General features: G+C 35.9%; 1 non-coding gene across 1 annotated transcript; it reads right to left on the bottom strand.

Moving 5' to 3' along the window:
- Window positions 1-8439: 8439 nt before the first annotated feature.
- Window positions 8440-8546, bottom strand: LOC121213282 (small nucleolar RNA R71). Its single transcript, XR_005908665.1, has one exon. It is a non-coding gene; the product is annotated as a small nucleolar RNA R71 (small nucleolar RNA).
- Window positions 8547-20122: the final 11576 nt, after the last annotated feature.

Raw genomic sequence — 20122 nt, 5'->3', positions numbered from 1 at the left:
ATTGAGCTGAGGCTGATGAAATCAAAAGTAATGCGTCGGGACCTACTCAAGGGGTAGTGCCGTATGATATTAGACCTCCTACTATTAGTCAGGGAGAAGAAGACAGGGAATCCTTTCTCCACATGATGAATGAGTAGTATATAGAATTTGTTCAAACAAATCCAATTGCCCAGCCTCCTTCACCCCCACCTATTCCTCAACCGGTTCTTGTATCCCCACAAGATATGGAATTTGTAAGAATGAACAAGCCTCCGGTTGAAAAAAATCTAAAAGCATAAGGCTGAAGACTTCAGAGCTAATGTGGATGATGATCCCAAAAGAGCCGAGGTTTGGCTCAAAAACTCCATTAAGGTATTTGATGAGCTATCCTGCACACCGGATGAGTGTTTAAAGTGTGCTATCTCGCTTCTGAGAGGTTCTACGTATCATCGGTGGAATACACTGGTATCAGTGGTACCAAGAGAAAGGGTTACATGGGAATTCTTTCAAGAGGAGTTCTGAAAGAAGTATATTAGCCAACAATTCATTGATCAGAAATGTAAGGAATTTCTTGAGCTGAAACAGGGTCGTATGACAGTGACCAAGTATGAGCGAGAATTTGTCAGACTTAGTAAATACACTTGAGAGTGAGTTTCCACTGAAGCTATTATGTGAAAGAGATTTGAGGATGAAATGAATGAGGATATGCGTGTGTTAGTTGGGATCTTAAAGCTAAAAGAGTTTGTGGTATTGGTTGAACGGGCTTGTAAGACCAAAGAGTTACATAAAGAGAAGAGGAAAGCTGATCTTGAAACTAAAGATCCAAGGAAAAGACCGATGAGTAATTCATTTCCTTCTCAGTCTAAGAAATCTAAAGAAATGTATTCTAGTTCAAATGTTTCAACGGGGTATTCAAATAGAGATCGTGAGAAGCAACATTCGAGTTTTAAATCTCAAGCCACTTTCATGGCAAGTGTGGGTAATGTAAAGTCAAATAGACCCGAATGTCAACATTATGGGAGGAAACATCTCGGCAAGTGTAGGATGAATGACCAGGCTTGCTTCAAGTATGGCTCTCAAGAGCATTTTATCTGAGATTGCCCCGAGAAGGTTGAGAAAGAAAAATTTCAGAGTGTGAGGTCAAGTAATACTACTAATAGGGGTAGGCCACTGAGAAATATCAAAAATGGAGTTAGTAGTAAAGGTGTGACGAAAGACACCGCTGCAAGATTCGAAGCTTGAGCACCTGCTAGAGCTTATGCCATCCGTGCTCACAAAGAAGCGACATCTCCCGATGTTAGCACTGGTACTTTTTCTCTTTATAATACTAATGTAGTTGCATTGGTCGATCTTGGATCCACTCATTCTTATGTTTGTGTGAAATTGGTAGCTAGTAAGAGGTTGCCTGTTGAGTTTACCGAGTTTCCGATTAGAGTGTCAAAGGTAAACATGTGTTAGTTGATAGAGTTTGCAGGAATTGTCCCTTGATGATTCGAGGTCACTGTTTTCCAGCTGATTTAGTGTTGTTGTCATTTGATGAATTCGATGTTATTTTGGGTAAGGATTGGTTGACATTGCATGATGCCATAGTGAACTGTAAAAGAAAGATTATTGAACTGAAATGTGTAAATGGTGAAACTCTTCACATTAATTTCGATGAGTCAGGTGTGTTGCTTGTTGTGATTTCTTCGATGACTGCCCAAAGATATGTAAGAAAAGGCTGTGAAGCTTACCTTGCTTATGTATTGAATACAAAAGAATTTGAATTGAGAATTGAATTAGTGCCGATTGTTTGTGAATATCCAGATGTGTTCTTGGAAGAGTTGCTTGGGTTACCTCCAGTTAGAGAAGTTGAGTTTGGTATTGATTTAGTCTTTGGTACTTCACCAATATCTATTACTCCGTATAGAATGGCCCCGACTAAATTGAAAGCTCAATTGCAAGAGCAGGCAAATAAGGGTTTTGTGAGACCGTGTTATTCCTCCTGGGGTGCTTCAGTGTTATTTGTAAAAAAGAAAGACGGATCTATGAGACTTTGTATCGATTATTGATAGCTCAACAAAGTGACTATAAAGAAAAAGTATCCTTTGCCGAGGATAGATACCTATTTGGTCAGTTGAAAGGAGCAATGTTATTCTCGAAGATTGATTTAAGATATGGCTACTATCAGTTGAAAGTTAAAGAGTCGGATGTCCACTTTCAGAATAAGGTATGGACACTATGAATTCCTTGTTATGCCTTTCGAATTAACTAATGCACCTGCTGCTTTTATGGATTTGATGAATAAAATTTTTTGACCGTATTTGGACAAGTTTATGGTTTTGTTTATTGATGATATTTTGATTTACTCTCGAGATGAGTCCGAGCATGCTGAGCACTTGAGAACTATTTTGTAGACTTTGAGAGATAAGAAATTGTTCGATAAATTCAATAAAAGTGAGTTTTGGCTCCGAGAGGTCAGATTTTTGGGACATATCATTTCGGGTGATGGTATTCGGGTTGATTCAAGTAAAATTTCAGCAATTATTGTTTAGAAGCCACCAAGGAATGTATCTGAAGTCAGAAGCTTTTTGGGCTTAGCCGATTATTACTGACTGTTTGTTAAAGGATTTTCGGTGATTGCTACTCTTATAACCAAGTTGTTGCAAAAAGATGTTAAGTTTGAATGATCCGAAAAATGTCAGCAAAGTTTTGGGAAATTAAAGGTGCTATTGACTGAGTCACCGATTTTAGTGCAACCTAAACTCGAAAAAGAGTTTGTGATTTATAGCGACTAGTCACTGAATGGATTAGGATTTATGTTGATTTAAGAGGGCAAAGTGATAGCCTATGCCTCGAGACAATTGAAATTGCACGAGAAAAAATATCTGACGCATGATTTAGAGTTAGTTGCCATTATGTTTGCTTTAAAAATTTGGAGACATCATTTGTACAGGGAGAAATGTCATGTCTTTTCGAATCAGAAGAGTTTAAAGTACTTGATGACTCAAAAAGATTTAAACTTGTGAAAACGAAGATGGCTCGAGTTACTGAAGGATTATGATCTAGTGATTGACTACCACCCGGGTAAGGCAAATGTAGTCGTAAATGCATTGAGCAGAAAGTCTTTGTTTGCTTTGAGAGTGATGAATACACGGTTGACCTTGACCAATAATGGTTCGATTCTAGTCGAGTTGAGAGCTAGACCGTTGTTTCTTCAACAAATTTGTGAAACTTAGAAATGTGACATTGATTTGCAAGCCAAGAGAGTTCATTGTGAATCGGTTAGTGATTCAGATTTTCATATCAGATCCGATGATTGTTTAATGTTCTGAGTTAGAATTTGTGTGCTGAAAAATGATGAACTTATTCATAAAATTTTTCATCAAGCACATAATGGTTGTCTATCTATGCATCCAGGTAGTACAAAAATGTATAATGATTTGAAGAAATTGTATTGGTGGTCTAGTATGAAATGGAATATTTTAGAGTTTGTTTGGAAATGTTTGATTTGTTAACAAGTGAAAGCAGAACACCAAGTGCCTTCGGGTTTAGTTCAGCCAGTGATGGTACCCGAGTGGAAATAGGATAAGATTACAATGGATTTCGTAACTTATTTGCCTTTGACTCCAAAAAAGAAAGATGTCGTATGGGTTGTGGTTGATAGATTGACAAAATCGGCTCATTTTATACCAATATGTACTGATTACTCGCTTGATAAACTAGCTGAACTGTACATTGCTGAGATTGTGATATTGCACGGGTGCCTATTTCTATTATTTGAAATAGAGATCCGAGGTTCAGTTCACGATTTTGGGAGAAGTTGCAAGAAGCTTTGAGTACAAAACTGAACTTTAGTACCGCTTTTCATTCGCAAATCGATGGTCAGTCCAAAAGAACGATTCATGTACTTGAAGATATGCTCCGATGTTGTGTTCTGAAATTCGAGGGTAGTTGGGAAAAATATCCACCATTGGTCGAATTTGCCTATAACAACAGTTTTTAGTCGAGTATATTGATGACACCTTATGAGGCATTGTATGGCTGTAAGTGCGGGACACCTTTGTATTGGAAAGAGCTTAGTGAGAAATAGATTCACGTGGTTGATCTGTTAGAAAAATTGAAGAAAAAGTAAAGGTAATCCGTGATTGCTTGAAAGTAGCTTCATATTGACAAAAGTCATACTAAAATTTAAAAAGAAAAGATATAGAATACCAGGTCAGTGGCAAAGTGTTTTTGAAAGTGTCTCTGTGGAAGAAAGTTATCAGATTTGGCAGTAAAGGCAAGCTGAGTGAACATTTCATTAGGCCGTATGAAGTTAATGAAAAAATAGGGCTAGTGGCATATCGATTAGGTTTATCGACAGAGTTGGAAAGGATTCATAATATGTTTCATGTGTCGATTTTGTGACAGTATCGTTCTAATCCTTCACATGTTATTTCTCCAACAGAGATTAAGATTCGACCGGATATGACATACGGTGAATAACCGTTCAAGATTTTAGCTTGGGAAGTTAAATAGTTGAGAAATAAAAGTATAACCCTAGTGAAAGTTTTATGGCAAAGACATGAAGCCAAAGAGGATACGTGGGAACCTGAAGAGGCAATGAGAAAATAGTACCCGAACCTATTTGCTGGTAAGATTTTCGGGGACGAAAATCCCTAAAGAGGGGAGAGTTGTAACAGCCTGATTTTGGGGCTGGTCGAGACAGTGGTTTCGGGACCACGAATCCGACGTAGGAAAACATGTTTTTATTATATTTTCATGGTCTGTAGTTTTATGGAATGATTTCGTGAAAGTTTCGCCTGAAAATTTTAAAGTTTGAGCAATCAATTTAGTCAAAAGGACTAAATTGTAATAAAAGAAAAAGTTGAGCTCTACATGTTAAAGGTGTCCAATTGCTATGAGATTTTAAATTAGAGGTCCTTAGTTGGTAATTAGACCATTGGATAAGTTAGTGGAAAAAAATAGACATGAATATATGAAATTTCAAAGTTATGCATTAAGGGCATTTTAGTCATTCGGTAAATAAATGAACAAAAGGGGAAAATAAAGCCAAAATTTTTGTCCATCTTCTTCTCTATGTGTCGAAAATTAGAAGGTCACCATAGCTAGGGTTTGTTCAACTTCCAAGCTTGATTGTAAGTACATCATAGCCTAGTTTTTAATGCTCTTTACATTTGTTAAGTCGTTATCATCCGATCTTGCTATTTCTACCATTAATTGGAGCTATGATTGAGGTCTAGGGTTTGACCCGAGTTAGATATTTGTGCATTTTGATGCCTAATGGTAGATTATGCAAGTTAGTGTTAGATAAACAACTTTTACTAGGTGACTTTTGATGAAAATGTCAAAAGTACCTATTTGTAAAAAGATTTCAAAATGTGATTTAATAAAAAATGTGGGCTGTCATAAGTATGTATAGGGTTCGGCTAGGCTTGGGTTTTGATGAAATTGAATAGATTTCGTTTTACGAGCCTAGGTACGAAAATGTAAATATGACAAAGTTTAGGGGCAAAAATATAATTTGTTCATAGTGTGATTTTTGGATTGAATTGAGTAATGTGGTTAATAAATGAGTTATTTTTTCTTTATAGATCAAGAGAAACGAGATTCGGACCTAGATCGGGGCAAAAACAAAGTCTTTGACGATTAGGTCCATTTCCACTATTTTTGTACTGAGGTAAGTTTGTATGTAAATAATGCATTATTATTTATGTTTTAATTCCTTTAATTTTGTATGAATTCTGATTAGCTCTTTGGATGTAATCGACAAAGTTTGACAAGAGAGAAATCTCGACTACACCTTAAGAATAGATAAGATACAAATGTCATGACATTCGGGTTATTTGAGATCACGTGTAAGACCATATCTGGGAAATGGCACCGATATGAGACTTTGTGTAAGACCATGGCTGGGCTATTGGCATTAGTATGAGATCCAATATAAGACCATATCTGGGATATGGCATTGTATGGGGCTATGAGTGTGAGATTTCTCGAGTATCATTTAGTATTACAAATGGTTCAACAGGAATCATAACGGAAATGTTAATGTTGCGAAAGACCATGGTATGTTCCAAGATGGTACAGGTATGTATGTAAAACTTATGCTTAATGAGCTCACTATGTTATGAATCCCTCGGCAAGGTTGTGATTGAACAAGTTAAGATACTAAGGTTATAATAATATCCATGCCGAGTTGGACTATGTGATTTACAATGACATATATGTTAATTCACTTCATGTTAATTGCTTCATAAATGTGTGTTTATTATGCTTATTATTTGCATAGGAACTTACTAAGCTTTAAAGATTACTCCCTTTCTTTTCCCCTTATTTTATAGTGTTACCAAGCCAGCTCAGGGATCGAAGACTGTCAGAGATCCATTCACACTATCAACTTAACATTTTGGGTGCCAATGATTTTAATGTTTTGAGTTATGGCCTGTATAGGGACTTGGTCTTTTGTTATGTGTTTGATAAACCGTAAATTATACATATTTTTACCCCATGTTTAATGCATTTTATGGATGATTTTCCATTAAAATTGGTGAATTCGATGCTTCTAATGCTTTAATTTCATGTTTTATACTTAGGAGAGCATAGGAGAGTGAAAGGAATGAGAAACGGGCCAAAAAGGAGAAAATGGGCTAAAGTACGAAATCAGCACGGCCTGGACCCCCTCACACGGGCAGACCACACGGCCGTGTCAATTTGGCAGGCTCGAACACGGCCTGAAGTAATCAAACATGGGCGTGTGCCACGGGCGTGTCCTTGCCGAGCCCAAGTTGAGTCCAATTCGGAGAAGACTAATTTTGAGGGCTTTAAGGCATTCCAAATCCTATGAATACACCCTAGAGAAGGAAGAAAATGACATGGAGAATAGGGAGTAAGAAATTACTCCAAGGAAGCCGATTGATCCATCTCAGAAGCTGGATTCATCATCAAGACTGAAGATCTCTCCTCAATTCCCCTTCAGGAGTTTTGGGTTTTCTTTATGTTTTGTAGTCTTTATTCTTCTGAGATGTTGTCTTATCTAGTTATGAACTAAAACCCCTAAATACCTAAGGGGAATGAAACCTAAGACGAATCTTGTTTTTATTTTCTGAATTGGATGATAAATATTTAACTTGTTCTTAATTATGTGTTCTTAATTCTTATTTTGATATCCCAGGATACTGATTCAATACAAGCTCTTATTCAGAGGAGGAATAGACCCTGTCTAAGAGTACATTTTTCATAATTAAGCGGATTTGATTGCACGCCTAGACATAAGGTGACAAGATTTTGTCGGATTAGGGTGAAACCTAATAAGGGGATCCATAGATTGAGTTAATGCAACCCTAGAGTGTTAGTTAGGGAAAAGTCTCGATTATTCAATCTAGGGATTAGACGTTATTAGTCTTGAATAGGGATAATAACATAACTTAAGGATCTCTATGGAACAAGTTGAATGAACAAATCGTCCGATTCGGAGCCAGAATAACAAGTAAAGTCTAGGTGGATTTTTCCTTAGGTATTGTCTTAAGTCAATCGATTTCCTCCAAAAGCAATTCCCCAATTCTTTTCTTTGTGGGTTCTTAGTTTAGATAATTAGTTAATTAAAACAAAACCTCTTTATTCTTAGGCTAGATAATAAAAAAGACAGTCATTACTAGTACTTTTACTTCCTTTGGGTTCGACAATCCGGTCTTGCTAAAACTATACTACTATTCAATAGGTACACTTGCCTACATCGCAATAATAGTTAGTTCAAGAATGAGTAATTATAAATATTTAAAACCTATCACGTAATCATGCGATCAAGTTTTTGGCGCCGCTGCCAGGGAGCTAAGATATTAGGAACGCTCAATTCTTATTACTTTAACCATTTATTTTTCTTGCAATTTAATTTAATTTTATTATTATTATTTGTTAACTTACTTTTTCTTTCTATTGGCAAGTTTTTATAGTTTATGACTAGAAGAAACCTGTGAGGACCATTACTTTTTGACGAAGAAATCAATTGTACAGTTCACAGAAATCAAAGAGAAATAAGGCAAAGCTTAAGATACATAGAGAACGAGTAAGAAGACGATACTCAACCCCCAATTGAAGAGATGGCTGAAAACCAAGACAATCAGCTACCTCCTGCAATTGTGGCTAATCAAAATCCTACTCCATGCACTATGTATGATTATGCTAAACCTTCTTTAATAGGAACTGAATCTAGCATAGTTACACCTGCTGTAGCTACAAATACTTTTGAAATAAAACCTAATGCTATTCAGATAATACTTATCAAACTTTCTAGAATTTTGCGATACATTTAAAATCAATGGCATTTCTGAAGATTCCATTCATCTTCTGTTATTCCCTTTTTCATTAAAGAACAAAGCTAAACAGTGGTTGAACTTGTTACCACGAGGGTCAATTACTACTTGCGAACAAATGACCGAAAAATTCTTACTAAAATATTTTTCGCCGGCTAAAACGGCTAAATTACGTAATGATATCTCTTCTTTTCTACAGATGGATTTAGAAACACTCTACGATGCATGTGAGAGATACAAGGACTTACTGAGAAGGTGCCCTCAGCATGGGTTACCGCTTTGGCTCCATGTTCAAACATTCCACAATGGTCTGAATCCTTCGACTCAGCAAATGGTTGATGCAGCTACTGGCTAAACCGTAAATAATAAAACACCTGAAGATGCCTATGAGTTTATTGAGGAGATGTCACTGAATAACTATCAGTGGCAAGTCATGAGGACAAAGCCAACAAAAATAGCCGGTGTTTATAACGTCGATTTGGTCACCATGCTGTCAAATCAGGTAGAACTCTTGAATAAAAAGATTGATGGTTTTCTTAGTTCTTCACAGGTTCACTCAGTAATGTATTGCAAAGCAAGTAGTGGTTTAACAAGCCATTCGGAATACCAACCTTATGGCCATAACATGGATAACAAGCAACTAAACTACATGGGTAATAATCATTGACCTCAAAACAATCCATTTAGTAACACTTACAATGCAGGTTGGAGGAACCATCCCAATTTTTCGTGGGGAGGCCAAGGAAATCAAAGACCACAACATCCTCCGGGTTTTTAGCGACCACCCTACGAACAAGAAAAGAAGCCGAACCTTAAAGAGATGCTCTCAAAGCTTATATCGGTGTTAGAAACTCATTCCTAGAACACTGAGACAGCACTTAAGAATCAACAAGCGTCGATCCAAGGGCTTGAAACTCAGATAGGCCAGCTTTCCAAACTAATCTTCGAATGACCACAAGGTAGTTTGCCAAGCAATATTGAACCCAACCTAAGGGAAGAGCTCAATGCGATTAATGTTCAAGATGAAGAAGGATTTGTGTAGCCTGAACTAGAACCGTGACAAGAAACTGTGGTAAACAAAGGTCAAGGTGAGGTAGATAAAAATACAAACAGATCAGTGTCGAATATAAACCTCATGTACCATACCCTAACGCAACAAGGAAAGACCGCTTAGATGAACAATTTGGTAAATTCCTTAAACTCTTAAAAAAATTACATATTAACTTACCATTTATTAAAGCTCTATTGTAGACGCCAAACACAATGAATTTTTTAAAAGAGTTTTTAGCAAATAAGTGGAAGTTGGACGAGGCGTCGCATGTGAAGCTAAACACAGTGTGCTCAGCTATTCTAAAAAATAAGCTACCGAACAAACTAAAAGATCCATGGAGTTTTACGATTCCTTGCTTAATTGGTAATTTAGATGTTAATAATGCATTACCTGATTTAGGGGCTAGTATCAACATCATGCCTTTTAAAATATTCAAGCAACTAGGTCTCGGGAAACCTAAATAGACTAGGATGAGCATTCAATTAGCAGATAAAACTATAAGATTTCCTAGGGGTATTATTGAAGATATGCTAGTCAAAATCGATAAATTTATATTTCCTGTTGACTTTATTATTTTAGACATAGAGGAGGATAACAATACTCCTTTAATCCTAGGAAGGTCGTTTTTAGCAATTGCTAAAACAATTATTGATGTTGGCATAGGTGAGCTCACACTTCACGTAGGAGATGAAACATTCACTCTTCAAGCTCACAATTCTGACAACACATCAGAAATTGAAGGTGGTCGTCCAAACCATTCTATTAAAACTGACCACATGATACAACCCACTTTGTAGGAGATAAGACTGAAGGAAGTACATGAGCCACTCTCAAATAATAGTAGAGGTTCTATTCATGAAGAATAAAGGCTGCAAATAGAGAAGCTAGATGAATGGAAAACACATAAACTGAGAACACACGATAAACTGAAACTATGCCAGAACGAGCCCGATACCTCTCCAAATCAACTTAAGGTTATCAACTTAAGGTTGGTGATAAAGTCTTATTAGATGCCGCAGATCCCCACATTGTCATTACTACACCGAATGAGAAAATCACTCTTACGGTACTCAGTATTTTTCCATTCGGTACAGTGGAGGTGAGTCATCCCAAGTTCAACACTTTTAAGGTAAACAATACCCATTTAAAACCTTATTTTAAGATTGATAGTAGGAATAAGGAGTATAAACTCCTCGAACCACCATGATCATTCAACGGAGAGGTAAGTCAAGCTTAGACTATAAATAAGTGCTTCTCGGGAGGCAACTCGAGCACTAATAGTATTAACTTCTTCCAAAATTTAGTCTTCAACATCTAATTACTAACGGAGCTCTTTAATACAGGTTTTCCACAAAGACATGGCCAAACACGCGGGCGTGCTTATGGCCGTGTGAAAATAGGGCAAGGATTTCCCCAACACAGGCTACGATACAATGCCACGGCTGTGCGACATGGCCGTGGTCAAGCCTGCTAAAACAACACAGGCATGCGACACACTCGTGTGGAAGGCCCGTGGTTGAAACTGAGAAACTAGTGCACGCTCGTGTCCAACACCCGTGATTGAACCTGTCAAATTAACACAGGCATGGGAGAAGCGAATAAAGCTAGACACGGTCGTGCGACATGGCCGTGTGAACCCAACGCCAGAGGTACACGGGCGTGGGACAAATTTCAGATGCGCCCAAATAGGAAAAATGCAAAACACACGGGAAAAAATTGGGGAACACGGGCGTGTGCCATGGCCGTGTGGCCCAAAATCTATAAATACCCTGCATTATTCACTTTCTTCTCCATTCAAAAACCCTAACCCTAGCCGTTGTAAGTTCACACGGCCTCCCTGCCACGCCCGTGCGCCGCCTACAACTCCATTCTCGACGCCCAATTTCTTCCCTTAGCATTTGTTTACTCCTTTTTCTTTTATTTCACTGATTTATAATGCTATTTATCATATTAATCTATATTTTTCATATTATTTCTATATTGATAATCACATGAATTTCATTTATCAAACAAGTTATCATCTTTCTCATGTTTAAAATCTTACTCATTACATTATTCCCACTCTTCATTTAATTAGTTAGAAGTGAATATTCATGGCTAGGATAGTTGAAATAATCATGCATATTGTGTTGACATCTCTTTTCATTCATATAGTATTTTGCATTCCATTCCTTGGAATTTTTACTTATATCACCATGCTCATGCCACAAAGAAATGGGTCATTGAACTTATTATTTTAATTGAATTTAGTAATTGTGGCTGAATGTATTTATGCATTTTCCTTTTTGAATTTACTCGCATTCCTTTTATATATTATAAATTTTCCACTCATCAGAAACATGAATTGATGTTTCCACTTGCAGGTACACAATTTCGTCTTCAAGAGGAAAGAAAACCACCGTACCTACTTCGAAGAAGAGGAAGGGAGCGTCCTCTTCCGCAGGTCCAACCGCGAAAATTCATCACACTCTCCTACAGTTCCCCCAAGGGCCCTAGGAAGAACTGTTCCAAATACTTCAGGCCTGACCTTTAATTGCAGGCTGCTGCATCGACTGGGCTACTGTAGAACAAGTTCAGTTGGCTAATTCGATTCGAGCCCTCCTAACCACCGACCCTTGGGAGCTATTCTTTGGAATTATCGAGCCAAAATACCTTGAGCTCACGATGGAACTATGCTCAACGTCCCATCTTCAGACAGTAATGATGAACTACAATGATCCCGACACGGTTCAATTTCACCTAGGCAGATTAATCCACCAGCTAAGCGTCCTAGAGTTCGGTGCTACACTGGGCTTATATACGGAAGAGTTCAAGGAGGAGAATGATTTAGACACTCTCAGTCGCCACATACACTTCTCCCCTTCGAAGTGCTGGCACACTTTGGCCCCTGGCCCCGCCTCCTACAATCCTAGCCGCTCCAAGGCATCAATTCTCCCTCCATCCCAGAGGTACTTACACACTATTTTAGATCACACGATTATGAGGAGGCTAGAGAGAACCGGCGTCGTCAACACCCATGACGCCTACTTCTTATGGTACATGTCGCATGGGCACATCATCGACCTTGCCTATTTCATTGCTCTCGTGATTCAGCACCAGACGGAGCGACATAGGAAGGGGGTCATCTCCACTGGTCCCTACGTGACTCAGCTGGCGTGACACTTCGGGCTTCTCAACACCTAAGCCTAAGAATCATCCCTCACCCTCATCGGCCAGATGTCTCCACAAGGCATCTCGAGCATCCTTAGCATGAGGATGATAGAGAGGCGCTGAGGAACCTACCCTTCCCAATATCATCTCAGCCTATCTACTGAGGAGGAGGCCTACGAAGACATTCCTGATGATGTCCCCCTACAACACGAGGACCCACTGACTCAGTCACCACCACCCTCTCGTCTAGTTCATGCCGCAGCTTCATTCGCTGACATCTTTGAGCGCCTCACTCAATTTGAGCAATAGTGTTTTCAACGATTTGACAACATTGATGCTACTCTACAGCAGATTTGTCAGCACTTCCACATCTCATCGCCAGTCCCACCTCGCGAACCATCCAGCGATGAAGATGTTTAAAAACATTTATTTATAATTTTATGTTTTTATGTTAATTTTTATTAAAACTACATTTTATTTTTGTTAGATTTAAGAATTTTATTTTTAATTATTAATTTCGGTTATTTCTTTATGAGTAATTATTCTTCCTAATATCCCCTAAAAAGTTCCTGATTTTATCACAGTTATATCGAGCTTTTAAGCTCATCATCACGTAGGAACTAAAACTTCACCGGGAAAGGTTCTCCACGACTGCCATGTCCTTCTCGAAAACGACCATAGCTACCATTAGATATAATATTCTTGTGGCGCAAGACTTATGGATTAATAAACCTCTACGACCGCCGGAGTATTCTCCTCCACTCTCGAACCAAATACTCTTCAAAAGCTCCAGTTCGAGGAATTCGTCATACAGGAAGTTTCACTTCTCCCCCTATCTTTTTTTTTACTTTAATGTCTATCTCTGAACATTGAGGGCAATGTACATCTTAAGTGTGGGGATGTTTTTTTCATTATCAGAAAAATCCTTGAATGATTGCCTTGTTCTCTTGAAAAGCTTTCATATCATATTTAGGATAAATTTTAATTAATTTATGATTTTGATTGATATATCTTGAATTAAAACATTGGCAATTATGCATTTATTATTTAAACTTTAAGACATTAGAGAATCAAGCACGATGAGTTGATTTTTAAGAATTCAAAATCTTAGGTTGTTTCCCCAAAGTTTAGGTATTACTTTGAATTGGAATTCACAAGTTTTTAACATCAAAAAGCCATAATTTTTGTGAGATTTTTGAGCCTTTTGAGCATCTATTAATTCTTTCATGCTCACTTTTATTATTGCTTTGAGTGCGTCAGTATTGAACTATTATTCTAGAACTTGCTTGATTATGCATGTCGAGACTACACCATTTGATTTGATATGTCAAAATGATTAAGGCACTTAGAATTAACCAACTCATGCCATGAAAAGGCTACCTCTACGAGTAACCCCTAGTAAACCCCCTTGAGCCTAACAAACCATTCTTTGTATTACCCTTAATATTAACCCTTAACCCATTATTGTTGAAATCCCCTAAATTAATCCTTATTTTTGTCGAGATTTGAGTTAAATAGATTGCTTAGCTATGTTTTGTTCTTAATAGTTAGTCTATGTTATTTAACTTGTTCTTAAAATAAAAAAACTATGTATATTTATTAGTAATTCCATATTCTGATAAGAAGCTCTGTTGTACGCAAGTGAAGATTAACTCTTTTTCTAGTTAGGCAATTTTCCAATTCAACCACGATTCTAACCCTTTCTTTTAGCTTGTGACCACACCCCCTAACCAAGCCTCATTACAACCCTCTAAAGACCTTTTAATTGATGTATCATCTTAAATTATAGTGGTGGAGATTTGATTTTCATGCAAGCCTATGGTAATGACTTTTCATTATTGACTATTGAGTACTTCATTTATTATCCTTAAACACCTCGAGTGATTTGAGTGAATCTTTAGTGAGGATGTAAAACTCTGTGATATTCTAAATCAAAGGTAATTACTTAGATGAGGGGAGACAACTATGTTTGCATGAATAAAATGCTCAACTTGGAATGTTTGGAACTTTTATGTTCTTTTAGTTGAATTCTCAATGTATGATTACTTATGGATTAATGTGAGATATTATCGATAGAAATTATAAGTTGAGAAGAATTTATTTTGATCATGAGTTGAGAATTTTGCTTGAGGACAAACAAATGCTTAAGTGTGGTGGTATTTGATAAACCGTAAATTATACATATTTTTACCCCATGTTTAATGCATTTTATGGATGATTTCCCATTAGAATTGGTGATTTCGATGCTCCTAATGCTTTAATTTCATGATTTATATAGCATAGGAGAGCGAAATGAACGAGAAATGGGCCAAAAACGAAGAAAATGGGCCAAAGTACGAAACCGACACAGCCTGGACCTCCTCACACGGGCTGACCACACGGTCGTGTCAATTTGGCAGGCTCAAACATAGCCTGAAGTAATTGAACACGGGCGTGTGCCACGGGCATGTCCTTGCCGAGCCCAAGTTTAGCCCAATTCAGAAAAGGCTAATTTTGAGGGCTTTTAGGCATTCCAAAGCCTATAAATACACCCTAGAGAAGGAAGAAAAGGATACAGAGAATAGGGAGTAAGAAATTACTCCAAAGAAGCCGATTGATCCATCTCAGAAGCCGGATTCATCATCAAGACTGAAGATCTCTCCTCAATTTACCTTCATGAGTTTTCAGTTTTCTTTATGTTTTGTATTCTTTATTCTTTTGAGATGTTGTCTTCTTTAGTTATGAACTAAAACCCCTAAATACCTAAGGGGAATGTAACCTAAGACAAATCTTGTTTTTATTTTCTGAATCGTATGATAAATATTTAACTTGTTCTTAAATATATGTTCTTAATTCTTATTTTGATATCCTAGGATACTGATTCAAGACAAGCTCTTATTCAGAGGAGGAATAGACCCTGTCTAAGAGTGCATTTTTCATAATTAAGCGGAGTTGATTGCGTGCCTAGACATGGGGTGATAAGATTTTGCCAGATTATGGTGAAACCTAATAAGGGGATCCATAGATCGAGTTAATGCAACCCTAGGGTGTTAATTAAAGAAAAGTCTAGGTTATTCAATCTAGGGATTAGACATTATTAGTCTTGAATAGGGATAATAACATAACTTAGGGATCTCTACGGAACAAGTTGAATGAATAAATCGTCAGATTCGGAGCCAGAATAACAAGTAAAGTCTAGGTGGATTTTTCCTTAAGTATTGTCTTAAGTCAATCGATTTCCCCCAAATGCAATTCCCCAATTCTTTTCTTTGTGAGTTCTTAGTTTAGATAATTAGTTAATTAAAATGAAACCTCTTTATTCTTAGGCTAGATAATAAAAAGATAGTCATTACTATTACTTTTAGTTCTTTTGAGTTCGACAATCTGGTCTTGCTAAAACTATACTACTGTTCGATAGGTACACTTGCCTACATCGCAATAATAGTTAGTTCAAGAACGAGTAATTATAAATATTTAAAACCTATCATGAAATCACGCGATAAGTGTCATAATTGATTTGGCCAAATGTGTTGGCTTATGTTGGCTGATAATTCATTTTGTAAATGGCCATTGAAATTGGTTAATATTGGTTTAAGTATATGCATATGATGTGTAACACCCCTATAACCCGTGTCCGTCGCCGGGGTGGGTTATGAAGAGTTACTGATCCAAAATTTAATATTTTAAAAACATACACAATAAAAATAAAATAAAAATATACATCGCCAAACTCAGTTAAAGATCGAAATTCAAACTTGTATCGACATTAAAAGGTAGCCATATTCACATGGCTTATATATAAGTACATCTCAAAATATCATTCTCTTAAGTCTATTCCATACATGCCATACTAGCTCCAAAATATAGTAGTACCCCAAAATGATAGATAGTGTGACGAGTAGCTGACGATTCCCTTTCCGAGCAGGTAACTGGAATCAACAATCTATAAAACAGAGAACATAACAAATGAAGTAAGCTTTCAAAGCTTAGTAAGTTTTAAGCATCACAAATAATTAAAACTTATCGAAAATCAAAACATTCATTTAAACAGACTTATTCTCAATTCAAATTGCTTCATGGCCGAATACACATAAACATAAACATAGATTCTCAGCACATATTTTTCTTTTACTAAAAGTTCATGCGATGCATTTAAATCAAATAATCTCATATAATAACAACATTTGACCGAATAGGTCATTGTTTTACTCGTAGATATAACAATCATTCACACTTAAGTATCATTCTTTGATACTAATAATTCACAAAAATCATTGACTGAATGTACATGAGTACATAAAGAAATTTTAACATATAATTCATATACAAATATACCATGATCGATTAAATCATTCTCATATTTGCAAATATAACCATCAATCATATTTATATATATTCTTCTTTGATGCTAATGATTCACTTCGAAATCAATTCACCGATGAGTAAGTAATACGTACCTGAACATATTAAATGTATAGTACTTACTCGACGATGGTTTACTGCGAACATTCAATATCGTAATCTTACTTAACTTACTGGCATTAAGCCTGTCAGGTCTTAGGACTTGAAACCAATTACCAGCACAAGCCTGCGGGAATTTAAACCTGGTATAATACCAGTTCGAAGCCTGCGAGACTTTAGCCCGAAAATATTTCCAGCACGTAGCCTGCGGACCTTAAGTTCGGATATAATTCCAGTACATAGCCTGCGGACCCTAAGTCCGGATATAATTCCAGCACATAGCCCGCGGACCCTAAGTCCAGATACACATCAAATATCATGCATATTTAATCATATATTAACACAACTTATTCAACATATCAAATTGGTAATCATTTGCTATGTTTGGATATAAGCTCCATATGAATACCATCATTTACATTTTGATTCGAAAGTCATACATAAATATCACATATCCATTTCACCATTCAAGCTTAACACATAGTGACCATTCGACTATAAGTCATATACATAAATTATTTATCACACAACTTAATTCAAGTAGAACCGAAAGGTCACAATTCATCTAATATACACATATCAAGGCATCATCAATTATATACTAAAGGTGACTACTCAAAACTTACCTCGAATATTTTCGAACAGTCTCGGATCTGCTATTCAACTACTTTCTCTTTTCCCTTGTCCAACCTTGGTTCTCTATGTTCTTGAGCTTAAATTCAACAATTTTAAACTAGTCATTGTTCGACTATTCAAGCGTTACTTTCAGAATATAATATATATATATGACTTTCACACATATAGATCATAGTAAGTTTATAAGAAAACATTAAGCAACTCGTTAACAATTTTTTATCAATATTTACCACATAATCACAAATTCACAATAAGCTGTCTTCCTGAGCAACAGTCACTAAATTATTTATAATTGGAGCTACGAAACTCCAAATCAATTCCCGTAAAATTTCCATAAAAATAAACTCATATATATTTTATCAATAGAATTTTCAGAATTTTTAGCTTGGGCAATCAATACCAGATTTTTCTTAAATTTTCCCCTGTTTCACTGTTTGACTAATCTGACCACTCTTCACTACGAATCAAATTTCTCATTGTACAGAATTCAAAATATGTCCTCATTTATTTCATTTGAAACTAGACTCATTAAGGAGTCTAAGCATATAAACTCCATCATATAAACATTTTTTTACAATTTATCATAATTTTATAAAAACAGAACAGGGGATCTAGAAGTCATTTTGATCTTGTCCTACATCACTTCAAATATCTCATTATCGGAAATTCTTTTGCTTTCACAGTTTCTTTTATAAGAAAATAGACTCATTAATCTTTAATTACATAATTTATTCAGCTTCTAACTCAACTTCCACAATTTATGGTGATTTTCAAAAATCACATTACTGTTGCTGTCCCAAGCAAATTTATTACCAATTCATTCTTTCAGACATTCTTTGCATGCATGTTATTTAAACATGCATATCACCAATCTATCATCACATATCTATAATTTTACTTAAGCATAATCTCTATTTCATCATTTTAAAACATTCAACACCGACTAGTCATTCTTACAAGCCTAAGCCGAATATCATTTTAGACATTTGAGAAATCATTTCTCACTCAACTTATCACTTCATACCATATTATCAAAATGAACTAATTATACTTATATAAACACTATCAAAGCCGAAACCTATGCAGAACATTACTCATATCATTCAAAATCACATTAAAAAAAATCGTGAACAATGCCGAATCCTTAAGTGTTCCAACATCTAATTTACTCAATTCAACACATCAAAACAACATTTGTTCAAGACATCAATTATAAAATGCATAATACTTGAACATTTATACCGAATTTGCTAGCACACAAGACCTTTGGCCGAATGTCATTAAACTCTAGTCACCTAAATTTTTATTCTTTAAAACACATCCAAAACCACATTCGGCACCTTCAAACAATAATTTAGATATTCTCAAGTTCATTCACAAGTACAATTATATAACATATAAAGCATTAAACATTTTTCAACATGAATTTGTAACATGACCGAATACTCATACACACACACATATATATAAAAGAACTCAAATAACACAAAAAATCTCCTTTCCAAAGTGCATATATACACATACATACGGCAACTTCCATTCTTACCTCCCAACAATGAATTCAACTTATTCAATTAAGCTACATTAACATATAAAAACATCTTCCAAAAAAAAACTCATCAAATTATCACAAATTTATCTACTTGCTGAATGGTTTTATTTATTCAAGAATTCATGAATCTAAACTATGGGTTAACTAGACTATACACTTATCAACTTAATATCAATATCAATTAGAATAAAATCACAATGCATACCTTTCAATTGAAATAGCCATGGCCGAATGCCTTGGTTTCTTTTTCAATCTTTCTTTCTTAATTTCGGCAACGAAGAAGAAAGATGAGCATTCTTTTAATTTTGTTTTCTTTACCTTATTTTACTAATTATTATTTTATTTCAAAATAATGCAAATTCTTATTATAATATTTAATTAAACATATATATTGCCCATCAACAATCATTATGGCCGGCCACCATAATCAAAAATTGGATATTTGACATGCAAGTCCAAACTTTTTGTGACATGCATTAATAGATCCCTTTTTAAAATTACCTATCACCTTCCACAATTATTTCACATAAGTCCTATTTAATAATTTTACATACAAATGACAAAATTAGAGCATGAAACTTTCATATATGCATGTACACATATAATAAGCATAGAATATAACAATTAATTATTTTTATGACTCGGTTTTGTGGTCCCGAAACCACTTCCCGACTAGGGTCAAATTAGGGTTGTCACATGATGATGCCTTTCATGGATGTGGAAATTGTATGGTTTGAGTTGAATAGCATTTTGGTTAATATTGGTTTAAGTATATGCATAGGAGACACTGGCGTGTGTCTCAGTTGTATGGATGACACGGCCTCGAACACGGGCGTGTGCCCTCGCCGTGTGAAGTTTGCACCTATTTTATGAAAAATTAGGAAAATTTTCTAAGTGTCGTGAAATTTGCTTAAGTTCTCAGCTTTGTCCCGAACCACTTCCAAAACATGTTTTGGGCCTCATAGGCTCGTTATAGGGATGAGTTGAATGTATGTGAAAATTTTTAAATTTGAATGGAAT

Source organism: Gossypium hirsutum, chromosome A13 (genome assembly GCF_007990345.1).
Source record: "Gossypium hirsutum isolate 1008001.06 chromosome A13, Gossypium_hirsutum_v2.1, whole genome shotgun sequence".
NCBI lineage: Eukaryota > Viridiplantae > Streptophyta > Magnoliopsida > Malvales > Malvaceae > Gossypium > Gossypium hirsutum.
The sequence above is the reverse complement of the archived record's forward strand: the minus strand, read 5'-3'. Positions and strand labels throughout refer to the sequence as shown.